Here is a 14,570-nt window from a genome sequence, read left to right as displayed (position 1 = left end):
TTATATGCAAAGCAGGACTACAGGCAACAAACATGAGAATTCCAGGGTTGGTGTATGATAATTGGAGTGATTTTTAAACATGGCATTCATAAAGACCACGGCGCTATAAGCATGCAACATTTAATAGGGAGACCTCCGTGCTAAACTATGCTAAACATGGTGAAGGCTTTTTATTGATTTGTTTGTTTATTTTATGTGCCATTCATGCCATTGTTAGTGTAATCAGTTGTTTGAAGTAATGACATTCTCTTATTCAAACATGCAGGTTACTTTTATCTGATAAAGATATGTTCCTTATAGTTTCATTCAAACATGACAATGACACTGACGTTACTACGATATTATAGAAAACATCAGCTAATAATTGGCAGTAATCATCTTTTTATTAATTATTTGCAACAACTCTTTGTTCTGTGTGATCACCTACCTGGACCTTGATGTCACGGCACAACCAAGTTTTGGTTCTATTATAAAATTTTAACTTGAGACACAAACACTCCCATGGAACTGTTTATATTAACGCAATGTTTTTTGTATTTCAAGTTTGGTTTAAATATGCAATTGAGGTATTGATTGCTGGAGTATAGTACCAAGCTCAACCAGGCAACCAGTTCAAACCTCCTAATTTATCTATTCACACTATTATTCCTTGTTTCATTCCTTTCATTATAATGCGGACACCACTTCCTGCCTAATTTCACTCCTGCAGTACTCGGCTTAACAACAGTGACCCTCACTGGCCCTGACACAACCTCACTGTCTTTCTCTGAGTAGCTAATGGCCGACGAGCCTCATCTCACCATTGACCCCTTGCCCATACTGAGGTGAATTATGGCACCTGAGTGGCGATCAAACGCGGCAGGTCCTGACACGGACACATCAGTCCATAAAGGCCAGTCCAAGCAGACTAATGATGCAGATATTGGTAAATGACTTGTAATGTTAAGGAGCGAAAGGGACAGACAAGGACAGCGAGAGAGAGCTTATTAGGGCTGATTGCCTGATCATTTTGTAGAAAAGACTGTAGAGTTCATTCCTTCAGGGTGACTCTATTTCTGCCCGACTTCACCACAGGTGCTGATCACTAAATTGACTGTGGGCTTGATATGAGAACTGATTACAAATCAGTGGAATACTGAATAATGCTGCTGATTAGCTGATGTGCTGACTTTTGAAGTGGTGTGTCACTTTGCCCCTCATTTGCATAATATATTTTAAAAGATCTATGTCTGTCTATCTGAAATTGGATTTTGAATCGCACCCTTTGAAGCAAACAGTCCTTTCTTTATGTTCAGTATGTGTTTGCTGACTGCAAAGAGCTCACTCTTACATTCCCAATGTAGACTGCACACAAAACATGCTTTTCCTCAGGACTCGGGCACATTCTGCCTCCTACTGTTGGTGGTGAAGTGAGCCATTCACCTCCATCCCCCTTACGCTGTCCTCTTTCCTTCTCCTCCACAAGTCTCTCCATTTTCCCATTTCCACCGTTTTTCTGTGGCCTGAGACAGAGGACGTGTGATGACAGAGGTGTCAGCACAGGTCACGGTGATCCTCTCCTGCTGTTCTTTTCCCACTGGCTCAGGAGTTGATGCATTCCTCCCCTTTCTCAGTCCCCACCAATCTTATGTTGCTGTTCTCAGGATCTACATTCCTGCCCATCAAGAGCTCTCACTGTCTAGCCTTACAAGGTCTTGTTACACTGGACTATAGTGGGAGAAAAGCCTGTGTGAATGTTAGTCTGTCTAATCCTTCATCTTTTCTTCCACTCATCCAGATTAGACTTTGTGTGTCTGTTGGTTTCTCCTTTTCTTTTCCTCTACCTGCTTATCTGTTCTCCTTCTCCGGTCTGGCCTGTGAGTTTCTCCTTAGTGCCCTCCTTCTCAGTTTGCATGCCTTCCAGGCCATGGTAAGTCCACCACGTGTCGTAGATAGATCTAGTGCAATGGGGGCTTAAAATTACAACTGCTCTGAGCCTACATAACAAAAACATTTGTCTGGTTAAATAAATAGGAGTCATTAAGACTTATTAAAGTTTTCACAGAATATACTTTTGTCCCTGATGACCTAGCAACAAATTTGAGCTTATTTCACTTTTTAACATTAGATATGTCATGTGGCTGTGCGTTAATGTTTAAAAGGAGCATATCGCATGCAACAAAATCTACACACATACATCGATCTATTAAATCATAACTCTTGGTAGATGATTATTAAATAAAAGCACAAAATAATCCATCCATCTAAAGCTATATATTTTGTGCAGGGTGACTCCACAGAACAATTTCAAGCATGCAATGTATTCAGTACCAGTCTCCCACAAGGCTAAGAAAGATAAACAAATTCACACTTAGATTCACACCTAAGGGCAATATAGAGTTTCTGGTTTACCTAAAGAAAAATCTTTCACCACAAAGTTATGAAGCCTTGGTGGTTTAGCAGCAAGCAACTTTATTATTTAAATCTGAAAAGAAAGGGTCTTTTGAGACTCCACAGGCAGATGTTTTCAGTTAAAGATATTTACAACAAGAGGGTGGAGACCAAAACAGAGCTAAAGGCAGAGTAAGTGCTGGACTTCATTTTGCCACGTTGTCAGAAAGTCTAAACTAAAGCTGGGGTTTCTCCATGACATTTGTATATGTACAAAGGCAATTTATTGCAAAAGCTACATAAACTGATGATATGCCAGTGTTGCGTTTAAATGTTGTGCACACTCCAAAGTAACCAAATATTAAATCATCAAATTTGGTTTTAATTTGGTTTTTAAAACTTAAATTTAATGTGTTGGGGCTGGAATAACAATCTCCCCTCAAAAACAGGTTTATAGTTTACAAAGTAATGTGTATCCTTTGTTTTTTGTCGTTTTACAATATGACATTTTTTCATGTTCAGTTACTTTGAATCTCCTGCACTTACCGAGAGGAAGTGGACATGTTTCATATTTCATGCATAAAAAAAAGTTTACATGTCAACAGCTGTCCTAAAGTTTTATTCACCTTCTATTTCATCTTTTTTTTTTACTTTAATCTTTTCCAATATTACAGCCTTGCACCGTATCCCCCCGCCCAGGGCAATATTAGCGACAGTCTGACAGATGGTATTAAACAACAAAGCTAAAATCTGATTCTTCCCTCCCTATGAGTTTCCACTTTGCTAAAGTTGTCATTACCTGAGGGAGAGGAGGAGTAGAGAAGTCTCATTTTAGCATGATTTCAGAAGCAAGATACCCAGACCTTATATCTTTATATTCAGTGTTTCAGATTCAATCTCTTCCACACTTTCTTCTCTTGGTTATGAAGTAACCCGGGCCAAATATGTTGGCTTTTCTCCCTTGGCTAATCTCACATCATCACATCAGGCCTGTTGTATTGATTTCTGGGGAAAGTAGTCCTAAATTGCTCTTCCTTTGTCAATCTGAAGCTTGTTACCAGGCAACAGGGTGACCCAACTCTCTTAAGCCCCTTCAACTCCCCCCCCCCCCCCCCCCCCCCCACACACACACACACACACAACCCCTGATACACACACACACGCACACACACGCACATGCACACACACACACACATGCTCAATTATGCTCTTGATATGGTGCCAAAAATGCAATCTGAGAGTACCTTATTCCCTTCTAATGTGCAATATGAAGATTTGCTGGTGACAAATATGCTTCAGCACATGCAAACACTTATTTTTTAATTTTTCATTTAATATATATATTTGCATAAAAACATTTTCTTTAGATGTTTTGGGGAAGTTTAGAAAAGCAGCTTTGTGGAATTTTGATGAATCATGAACATAATGGGGTTATTCTGTTATGGATGACATGGTGTGTAATAATTTAATAGTGTGAATGCTATGCTAAAGGCCATTTGGTTAAATATTGTGTTTCACAGTAAAAAGTGATGACTGTCAAGCAAAATTCCAGAGGAGAAAAAAAAAATCCAGCTCACACAAATTGTTGCTGGCTTTTTGATAGATTGGCCAAATATTCAAATATAATTAGTCAAATACAATTCTTCATATTAATCACATTTGGACAATGCTCTTCTATTATCTGCACTCATTTTTCATTTGTCACTGTTCAAACCCTTTCAAGCTAAAGCGGGAACTCACTGGAGCGAATTCTGTCTAACTCAAATATTAAATCTGAGAAACACATTGATAGATGCTCGTACCTGGGAGGGGTCACTTGGGACACGTTTTACATGACTGAGCCAAATGCTCGCGATTGGACACACATGACAACGTTCAGGGGGACTTGGCGTGATGTTTTCTTGGCCGCAAACGTGTGCAACATTTGTGTTTTGGTGTTCCCTCCTGTATCGTCTTCCTTTATGTCTCTTTCACCAGTGCATTATTCCAAACACACAGACTGCTGACAGATAGGATTGAGATTTTAATGAGGAACAGACAGAAGAGGAAATTAAACTCTGGTTGCCCATACAAATTGGTGTAAAAGCAAGATCTGCATTCAAGCTAACTTATACATCATTGCTTTATTGAGGTGAAGATTTAAAAAAAAAAATAAGAAGAAGAAAGAAAGAAAATAAATGTGTGTCTGCTGTTTTTTCAGAATTAATATCTCAGTTTGCTTCTGCATCATCATTTTTCAGTGTCATTAAAAAAAAGAAAAAAAGGCAGCTGATTACCCACTAATTATATAGTGCTTGGTGGGAAGGTCTCCACTGGTGATGAATAACAGTACTTCCTGTTTCAGCAAACATATATGCAGGACTTTAGTGGTAACGTTGGACTCACAGAGGAGAAGATGATGGCTTGGAGTAAGACTTCACATTTGCACTCATATCTATTTATTTGTCACTATCTTTAGAAGTTTCTCCATAAAGAAATTAATAAAAACATCTTGCTTGCCCTTTGCCTACCCTGAGCTACATCTACAAATGGCATCCCATATCATTGCTTTCCATTATAATTTGGCCAAACTAGAAACAAATTTCATTTCTGCCCATTAAACGAGTTCTGCATTCATACACACTCACCAGCTTCATCATGTATTGCCTTCCCTGCACATATTCAAAACACCAAACTGAAAAGAAAAAAGAAAAAAAATCCCCTCCCCATCATGTCTTTCTACTGATGAAATTACCTCCTTTTAGAAATGATTTCAAATGTGACTGTGTCTATGTATGTGTCCTTGTCGTGTGTGTGTGTGTGTGTGTGTGTGTGTGTGTGTGTGTGTGTGCCCACATCCCGGGGTTGCTGCATTGATAGCCTCAGGCTGCACTCCTCGGTATGTATCTGATCTGAGCCTAATGAAGCTGAAAGCCTGGCAGTTGTGAGGCACATCTGCAGAGCCAGAGAGTGATGGGCATCTCATTTTGCTGCCGCTCCCAGGAGGTCCGCACACATCTGAGGACCCTGCCTGCTGTTTGCACAGTGACTAGGTACCCCTGTGTACCCATGCCACAGAAGGTCATGCCACATATGCTGCGGCTGCCATCTGGAAGGCCTGCTTGACTGCCACTGCAGCTTCTCATGCCACCCAGCCTTGACTGGTTCTAAATCTGGCTGACCAAATGCATGTTTTGGAAAGATTCTATTGACAATTTTGTCTCTTTTTTTAAAAAAATTAATTTGTTTACATGCATACCTTCATATGCCATTCAGTGTGAATATTCTAGCGGCAGTGTAATCAGTGCCTCTGTTATTACTGCTTAAAATGTGACTGGAGCATGTACAGTGACATGTGCGATGAGTGTACTTGTATTTACCTGTCTAATAGCATTTCAGCTATCTTTTGTTTATGGAAGTAAGGCAGGCTTTCATCTATTTATTGTTCTTTTATTGGTGACATTTTGCAGTTTCCAAAAACCCAGAAATAATGTCATTACAGGCATTAATACAGCATTTTACATACATACATCTAAATATAGATTTAATAACCGTCTGTGTTTTTTTCCATCAGTTCCCTGAAATGCTTACTGTGCAATCTGCAGCCCTCCTTGTCCCCCCTCACTCACTGTGCATAGACACATCAAAATACTTGTCTGAAAATGAAAAGAATGACTGCAGCTCACTCTCTATCTTCCTCGGTCCCTCTGTAATGAGGAGAGTGCAGAAGAATAAATGTCTGACCATTTGCCGTTCAAGCTACATTAAACACAGAGCCAGAAGAGATGTTCCTTGGCAGATTTCATAACAGTAGTATAATAAAAAGGGGAGCTCTAACCAGTGGTGTACTACAGCAAAGGCATTTAGACAAAATGGCTAACTAATACTTTTTTCTTGGCTTCTCTTCTACTCTGCCTTGACTAATGCTTCATTTTCTCTTAAGTGTTTTTTTTTCTTGTACCTCAGCATTGCTATAATGCTTTAGTGCCTGTATTAAAATATTTAAGAGAAAGAGTAGCCATATCAAGAAAATCTCCATTGCAATAAAATGGGAAACTTCCCTGTCTTTAATGACAGGCACGAGAAAAGAGAAGCGACGATGTTTCATTTCATCGTGACACGTCGAAAAACCTCGCTGCGAATGTTGTGCCAGGACGCTTTAACATCACTGCGTCGCTCAATCAATTCTTGTGTCAATTAGTTTAGATTACCTCACAGGAAATCAAATTACTGGCTTGATGTGAAGGTATTATTTGTCAAAATTTGTGCACTTGCAACACAGTGAATTCATAATAGGACCGGGGAAAAGTGATTTGTGTCTTCTTTCAACCGCTATATTCCTGTGGTATCTGTGCTTAGTCTGCAGTCAGCCAGCGGTTCTGTTTGTCTCTGTGAAGCTTACAAAGGGTATATTGAATGTGTCTGACCCACTGTCTTTTATGGAATGTCTTCAGTGGTTCCTAATTACCTTTGGTTTTATGGTCAGACCTGTGTCAGTACCCTGCTCAATTTGCTCCTGTGAAATATGGCTTGGCCTTGGGTTCAAGTAGGGGAGAAAACACAGCACACTGATTAATCAAGGCATGCAGGTTCAGCCTCTGTTCTCGCAGAAGTCAATCCGATGACATGTTTTCACCTGGGACACATTCTGGTACTCTGAAGTTGCTTCCTCTTCTTAATTAATTTCCTCCTATCTTTCGTTTTTATCTCTCTCACCTCAGTTTTCATCAAAGCTGGCGATCGTGTTGAAAAGATTTTGAAACTTGATGAATTAAAAGCTGAGTTATGCACAAAAGACAGTTCAGTAAAACAGCATATTTCACTTCCTCTCCAGGAGCCACAGTGCATAGACAAATGAGATAGGAAACAAAAAAAGAGATTTTAACCCGTCCACATAAATATATGACAGATGATGTTTTTGTGAGTCTGGAGCCGATGCCCTGGGAGGACAGACTGAGGGCATATTGTCTACATAGTAAACAGATTGTAACGGATATGAAAATTATAGGCCTGGTTGATTTTTAGTCTCTGTCAACCAGAAACTTACTTTTGGGTACAAAAAAAAAAGTTACTAATCTGCTTCACTTGGCACATTTTGGAAATTTTCACAAAGTTTCTTTTACATTCGGTGATTCTCCTAAAATCTATGAACTTTTCTTTTATATGTGCACAGAAATTACATTTTTAATAGAAAAAGCTGCACAGTTGCTAAAAACAACCAATGAAATTGGCATAGTTGATAAAATTTAGCAGGCGAAACATTTGGGGCAGTAATTTTACTCTGCAAGGTTGTCTTAATGCCTTCGGTGTCGCCTCAGTTTGGTTTATTGGGGAAGTATCTAGCTTACCATGAGCAGTCAGACAATTACAAAGACAATTTCACGGGGAGGGTTTCTATAATCATCAATGCATGCTGTGAGCCCCTATCAGAGTAAGTTTCATTTGGATTGAAGAGAATTCATTTTGTAGTTTATAACTCACAATGCAGCCATTAGCAACTGCGCTCAATCAGAGATTTTGAAAGAGAGAAACTGAGAGAGAGAGAGAAAGACTGAATGAAAATGTGAAACAACGTTCAAATTAAACCTTTTGAGCTCAAGTAAATGAGCAACTTAAATGATTTACCCAGTGCGTATTAAGTGCTGCCTTTTAACTATGCATCATTGAGTATCTGGACCTAATACAAAGACCCAATTAAAAATATTTTTCAGATAGTTTTTTTCAGAAAAAACAAAGTGAAAAGTAATGCAATTCATGGCAAAAGGAATGTCGTGAATGTTACTTAATCCGGAAACTTTACTTCTAGTGATCTATGATGTCAGAGGGAAACTAGAGCTGACCACCGCCAGTTTACTTACAGTAATCCCCAATTATGCATGCTTACATCAGGCTGCAGTGTTGTTTTGATGAAAACATATCAAGTCATAATGAATGGAAATGAGTGAATGTTTGTGGGATCAAAATAGCACATAATTACGCTATTACCCCTGACGATACAGGTATGCCCCCGTCTAACACCACAAACATCAAGGTCTCTCTAGCAAATATTTCCTTGAGGTTAGTTTGTAAACAAATTAAATTCATTAAAGGAGGATGACTGAAGGTAAACAGCAACATGCCTTGTGTGTGTGTGTTTTTGTAGTCCACATAAGCAATGATTTTTCCCTGCTGGGTTAATATAATGCAAATCAAGGTGTTATTGGACTTAACAAAGCAGGTGATCTTTCATTCGAGCTAGATGGAAGATGCATAGCACTGATTATTATTGGTTTAAATTACACTGGATTTTCCCAAAGCTGAAAGCTTATTGTGTATTGGATATCATTGTGTTAATGATGGTTTATGATTAATGACTTTGCGCCACGCCATGATAGACATAGCTATTAGGGCTAAAAGAAGAAGGAACCCACACCCACAGGAGCCACTGCAATTAGTTTCAGCCAGATCAGAGGGTGCTGGCATAATGACCTGATTCTGGCAGCTTATTCTATTCCTGATCTCTAATCATAGTTGCCACTGGCATCTTTCCCTCTTCCGTTTCTATTCCTCTCTACCACTCCCTCCTAGTCGGGGAATAAGAATTAATGAAATAATATAGACTAATGCGAGCGTTGCAGGCCGAGTGACCACTCACACGTGGCTCCTTGCTTTGGCGAGTACAATTACACACTAAGTTTGATCGGCGTTGATAGACAAAACAGCAGGGGCTCATAAATATGGATGGAGAGTCTGAGAAAATAAATTAACAGGGCCTGGCCTCTCGGCTGCCCCACTTAGACTGTCAATTACGGACCTGACAGGAGCCTTGTGAAAGAGCCACACAAGGATGACACACACACAGACACACACACATGCAGTCATTAAACTGTGCATTTGAGACCATTCTGGAGCCATACAGCAGTCACCTGCTTCATTATCAGTAAGCAGAGTTCATGCTTTATGACATGTATCAAGAGCTTACAGTTATTGAGTATTGTCATCTGCTGCACAAAATCCCACGCAGGGATTGATTTAGGGCAAAGAAAAAAAAATAGAAATTTTTGGTTTTACTTGATATAAATATGTTTTGCTTAACGCAGATTTATTGCTTGTTTCCAAGACTGGGCAAAGAAATTTTGGAGGCCAGCGGCCAACTCTGACAATCTTACTTTTTCAGAGCCCGTAAATGGTTGCAGTGAGGAATGTTGCTCTTTTTTTTTCTCCACAGGGTCACGGTTATTACATGTTTCTTTTTTTTGGGCTCATTTTCAAAAGGTGACAGTGTATTAAATTATGCATGCTAAGAAGATGAAGACTGTACAAAAGGGCAAAGAGTGGAAGGATAAACAGGCAGCGATTCAAGACCTTTTTAGACCATGTCCAAGCACACGTCTTGCGCACTCGTGTTCTGTGTGAAAGGGTCAGCCCTGTGGCTTTGAAACTAGCAATATGTCACCATCTTATATTAAAAGCTGGCTTAAGGCCAATATGTGGCTTTTCGTAATAAAAAACTAATGTAACTTATGCATAAAAAGAATATAACCAGTTTAATTCATGCACTGATATAAACTTAGATCCTGTTTTTCGGTTGGTCTATATGTGGAATCACTAATTCCAGAGATTCAGCATTTGTTTGCACACATTTGTGGCTTTTTATTAGCATTTGAACGTTTCTCTGTGAACAGAAGTACAGGATTTTATTGTTGAGGGCTGTTAGGAGAGCATATTATAAGAGTATTATGGGATTGAGATTTAGATACTCGTCTTCTACAGATCATAATAATGTAAGATAAATGGCATTTCTCCTACGAATCTTACTTTTTCAAAGGCTACAGAATGTCTCTATAGAGTTTCCTTGGCCTGCATTATCTGGGTTATGAGCTGACGCTTATCCTAAAACATTTTTGTACTTTAAGTTTATTGGCAAGTTCAGGAAACTTAAAAAAAACCTGCCACCCTCATCTGCTCTAATTAAGAAAATAGTTTGTTTCTAAGCATTTTCACAGCTTACCTGTAAAAATGTTAAGCTTTGAATGTGCAGTCAGGTGTGTAGACAAACCCGCCCTTGTTGTACACACTATAACAAACAAATGCATGTTGACTCACAGTATCAAACAGATGGAAAGTTTTAATTTAGTTCAGGATGCTATTAGGCAGCCATGTGAGTTAAAGTTACAGCCTGCACATTTAATAGATTATATCCATCAATGACGCAGTTTTAAAGATAATATTGAGGAGCGGTGTAGATAAAATTTGGATAAGGAGGAGTTCTTTGTTCTTCGCATGAGGATTAAGTCTGCTTTTTGTTTTGCTTTGTGTTTTTTTCTTCTGAAAATTATTATTCACATAATTGATTGCCTCGCAGAGCATATTAGATAGTTGAGGAAAGACATAAAACAGGATGCATGGTCTGGGAAAGAGATAAGTGAAAGGTCCCAGAATTTTAACAGCATACAGACGTCACGGTCACGCTCAGAATCACATCTTAGATGTGGTCCTGAACAGTGAGACGTTAGCTCCTTTATTATGTTTTAAAAGAGAAACAGGCAGAATAGACAGTATTCATCCAGCGTTGGTTATCAATCACACAGCATAGCTTTTTTTGGAAAGCACAATTTCTCTCAAGCTGTTTTCACACATGAATTCTGGGAAATGTCAGAAGAATTGTGAGGAGACATTGTCTGAAGTTGTCCTTTCTCTCATTTAGCACACGGTGGGAGATGGTTCTTATCGGCTGAATTCTAACTATTGGAAATACACAAGGGTGCTGTCTGAGTATAATGTACAGGAGGCAGTAAAATACCACTTTCTAACTATGAATGCAATGGCCTAATTACAATAAAAATTTTAAAAAGAAAGAAACAAAAGAAAAAAGTACACCTTTGTCTCTTTGAAAGTTTTACATATCTGGATATAATGAAAAAAATCTGGTCTTAAAATTAGGTAAGATGAGCGAAAACACCACATCATTATTTAACAAAATCTAAGTCAAAATGGAGAAAAATTTGGTGCTAAGTACATCCCATCATTCAGTAACTTGTAGAACCACCTTTAGCAGCAAGAACTTTAGTTTGTCATTTTCTGTATGACTCTATCAGTCTCTCAGATTGTAGTGAAGTCATTCAGCACTTTGTCTTAAACCCCTTTTCCATCAGTACCTACTCAGGTCAGCTCACCATGGCTCCCCGTGGTTTTCAGGGCTTTCCATTAGGTGACAGTACCTGATACCAAGTACTTTTTAGTACCTACTACGCCCTGGGTTCCAAGTAATCTGATGCAATCAGAAAATGTGATGTCAGCAGACTGCAGTCCACTGCATTGGCTGGTCAGTGGCGTCACTCGATGAGTAATGAGAGCGCCTCCTTTACGAAATTCACAACCGCCACTTTTGAAACCTGGCAACGTTGTAGTCCTCGACTCTGACAAAATGCCACAGACCAAACAGCACTTATGTCGTCGTCTCGACGTCCACCTTTGTCGTGGGTTCATGTCGCATATTAATAATATCACAGGACACATTGCTGTAACGATTCCATGCACATTAGTTGGTACTTCAATGTAATGGAAAACGAGTCGAGGCAAGTCGAGGTGACCCGAGTAGGTACTAATGGAAAAGGGACTTTAGGGTCCCATTGCTTCCTTTCAGTCAGGCTGAGATCTGAACTTTGACTGAGTCATTGTAGTTTTGTGTTTTTCTTTTTTCAGCTGTTCTGTTGTAGTTTTTTTTTCTTTTTCTTTTTTTTTTTTTTGGTGTGCTTGGACCAAGTTTTATGTGTTGGACAAATCACCTACAATACTTTGGTGTAGGAAGGAGTTCATATTCTGCTCAGTCACTGTGAGCCCAAATCATCACCTCTCCACCACCGTGGTTGACAATTGGTATGCTGTGTTTGCGCTGACCAAACAGCTTCACTTTGGTCTCGTCTGAACATTGTCCCAGAAGTCTTGTGGTTTGTTGTTTTTTTGGAGAGAAGAGGTTTTCTCCTGGAAACTCTGCCAAACAAGTCATACTTATTCAGTCTTTGTAAAGTGTTACATTATTAACTTTAACTTGCTAACTGAGGCCAGTCGAGTTTCAGATGCAGCTTTTGGGGTTTTTGTAATTTGTCTGATCATTGCACGGACCATGGAGTGAATTTGCTGGCAGGCCCTTGAGAGCAACAGTTGCTTCTCTAAGACTATTGCTGATATCTTTCCTCCTCGCCATTGTGTTAACACACACCTGAATGCTCCAGACCAGCAAACAGCCAAAACTTCTCCAATACCATCAAGGTCTGTTTTCAGTTTTAACATGGTCTCTCGCTAGCCAAACTACAACTTCTGAGCTGATGGGATAAAATGCTCCACTTTCAAATGGCTTTTGTGGGTCTGTGTGTGTGTGTGTCTCTGTGTGTGCGCTTTTTCCTGTTTCTCTGTTGGTACAAGGTCTTTGTTATCATCAAGGGGAGAAAAATCGGTGGCTGCCAATAGAAATGAATCCATTAGAGATGGATTGAAAAGCTGCGACACTGCCAACTTTCCATGATAATTAAGTCATTGACAATTTTGTCAGCAACTTATGCACAGTCTTTGTCGGGTTTCCAGGCAATTTCCTTGTGAGCCATTGAGTAATTTACCTACCATGTTAAAAAAAATAAACAAACAAAAAACAAAACAAAAAACAGGCAAGCAATTAAGCAAAACAAGAACAGTTAAAAAGAAAAATCAGTATGCTTACAGGGAGCTGTCTATAGCTTTACATGCATTGATACCTGTATCCTACAGCTGCTAAAAGTCCTGGTAAGATATTGCTAAAGTCCATGCTGAACACTGAGAAACTATTAACCTGTAAAACAGCACTATTGACAATATGTGATATTGACTGTGCCACCTAGAATAAGTTGCCATAACAGGATCATATTGATTTGAATCATTGATGGTATGCAGTACTGTTTGTTTCATTGCCCTAAAGAAAAATTCAAGTGAAGTTACACCTACAGAAATCCAACCCGACTGCCTACGAGAGACTAACAGAGACTAACATTTCATTGAAAAAAACAGAATCCACAAAATCATACACGGACACAAACACTTTGAATCTTTTGTCTCATTTATAAAGATTTTTTTCACATGAGGATTTATTTAAATGTCTAAAAATGACACATTATATGGAAGTTTTTGAAAAAGCTGCTCTGCGTGTTTGAATGGATGGCCAGATGGACAGATTTTAGTAGCGGCAACTAAAGGATAGATTAGTGGTTAATCTTGTTGTAGGGTTTCTTCTTTCACTCAGAATCATTCCAGGAAACAAGAGCAGATTTGAAATCCATCCAAATCTAATTAAAACCCTCAATACAAAAGACTGTGCTTTTTGACAGTTTGATTGGAGGGATGAGAGGCATGGCGAGGGAGAGCCTACTGTAACCATTTCACAGGAGGCTCCATGCAGTGTTGTTCCTTAGAGGGGGTGCCTTTTGTTGTTACTGGAGACAGATAGGCATTCCTGATAAATGTGAAAATGTGTCAAAACTCAGGAGGGAAGCCGGGAAAGTACCAGAGGTAAATTTGGCCTACTTGGGCATCATTACAGCTATTGTGTGCCTGTCAGTAAGTTCACCCACATTGTGCTGTATTTTTGCTGATACAGTGGGCCTTCTTAGTAAATTACTTTACCCCTCAGTTTTGGGGTGTTGCTGAGCAGTTTATATTATCAAATATTTTCTGTCTTCCTGGTGATTTTTTTCTATTTCCTGTTCCAGATATTCTGTTTTTAATTATTTAATTTTATTATATATCTCTTTATTTTATTATTTACAAAAAAAAAAAAAGGCTGATCTGCAGACTCCTACATAGCCGGCATGAACTCACAGGAGAGCGCCTTTGTATGGACAGGGGTTCACATGCTGGCTAACCACAGGCAAAAGAAAAAAAAAGAGACAATCAATATTTCTTTACCGACCCGGGAGACTCTGAGGTCTTGCTTAACGCCATAACAACATGCTTTGGAGCATTGTCTGTGCCATAAACCTATCACATTGCTGCAATCTTCAACTCTGCCTGGCTACAGGCCCTCCCAGACCCCTGCACTCACTTCCTTGTCTGGCCCCTGCAGTCCCAGCCCTTGAAGCCCCCTGTCCCAGCCCTAACAACCCCTTGCTCCCCAGCCTTTACAGCAGTAGCAGCAGTGCTGTTAGCATTGTTAATGGCTATTGTTATGAATGAGGACCTCTGCTCCTCTTTCTTCATTGGCAGGCCCTGGGCAG

Source organism: Pelmatolapia mariae, linkage group LG16_19 (assembly GCF_036321145.2).
Source record: "Pelmatolapia mariae isolate MD_Pm_ZW linkage group LG16_19, Pm_UMD_F_2, whole genome shotgun sequence".
Lineage (NCBI taxonomy): Eukaryota > Metazoa > Chordata > Actinopteri > Cichliformes > Cichlidae > Pelmatolapia > Pelmatolapia mariae.
The sequence above is the reverse complement of the archived record's forward strand: the minus strand, read 5'-3'. Positions refer to the sequence as shown.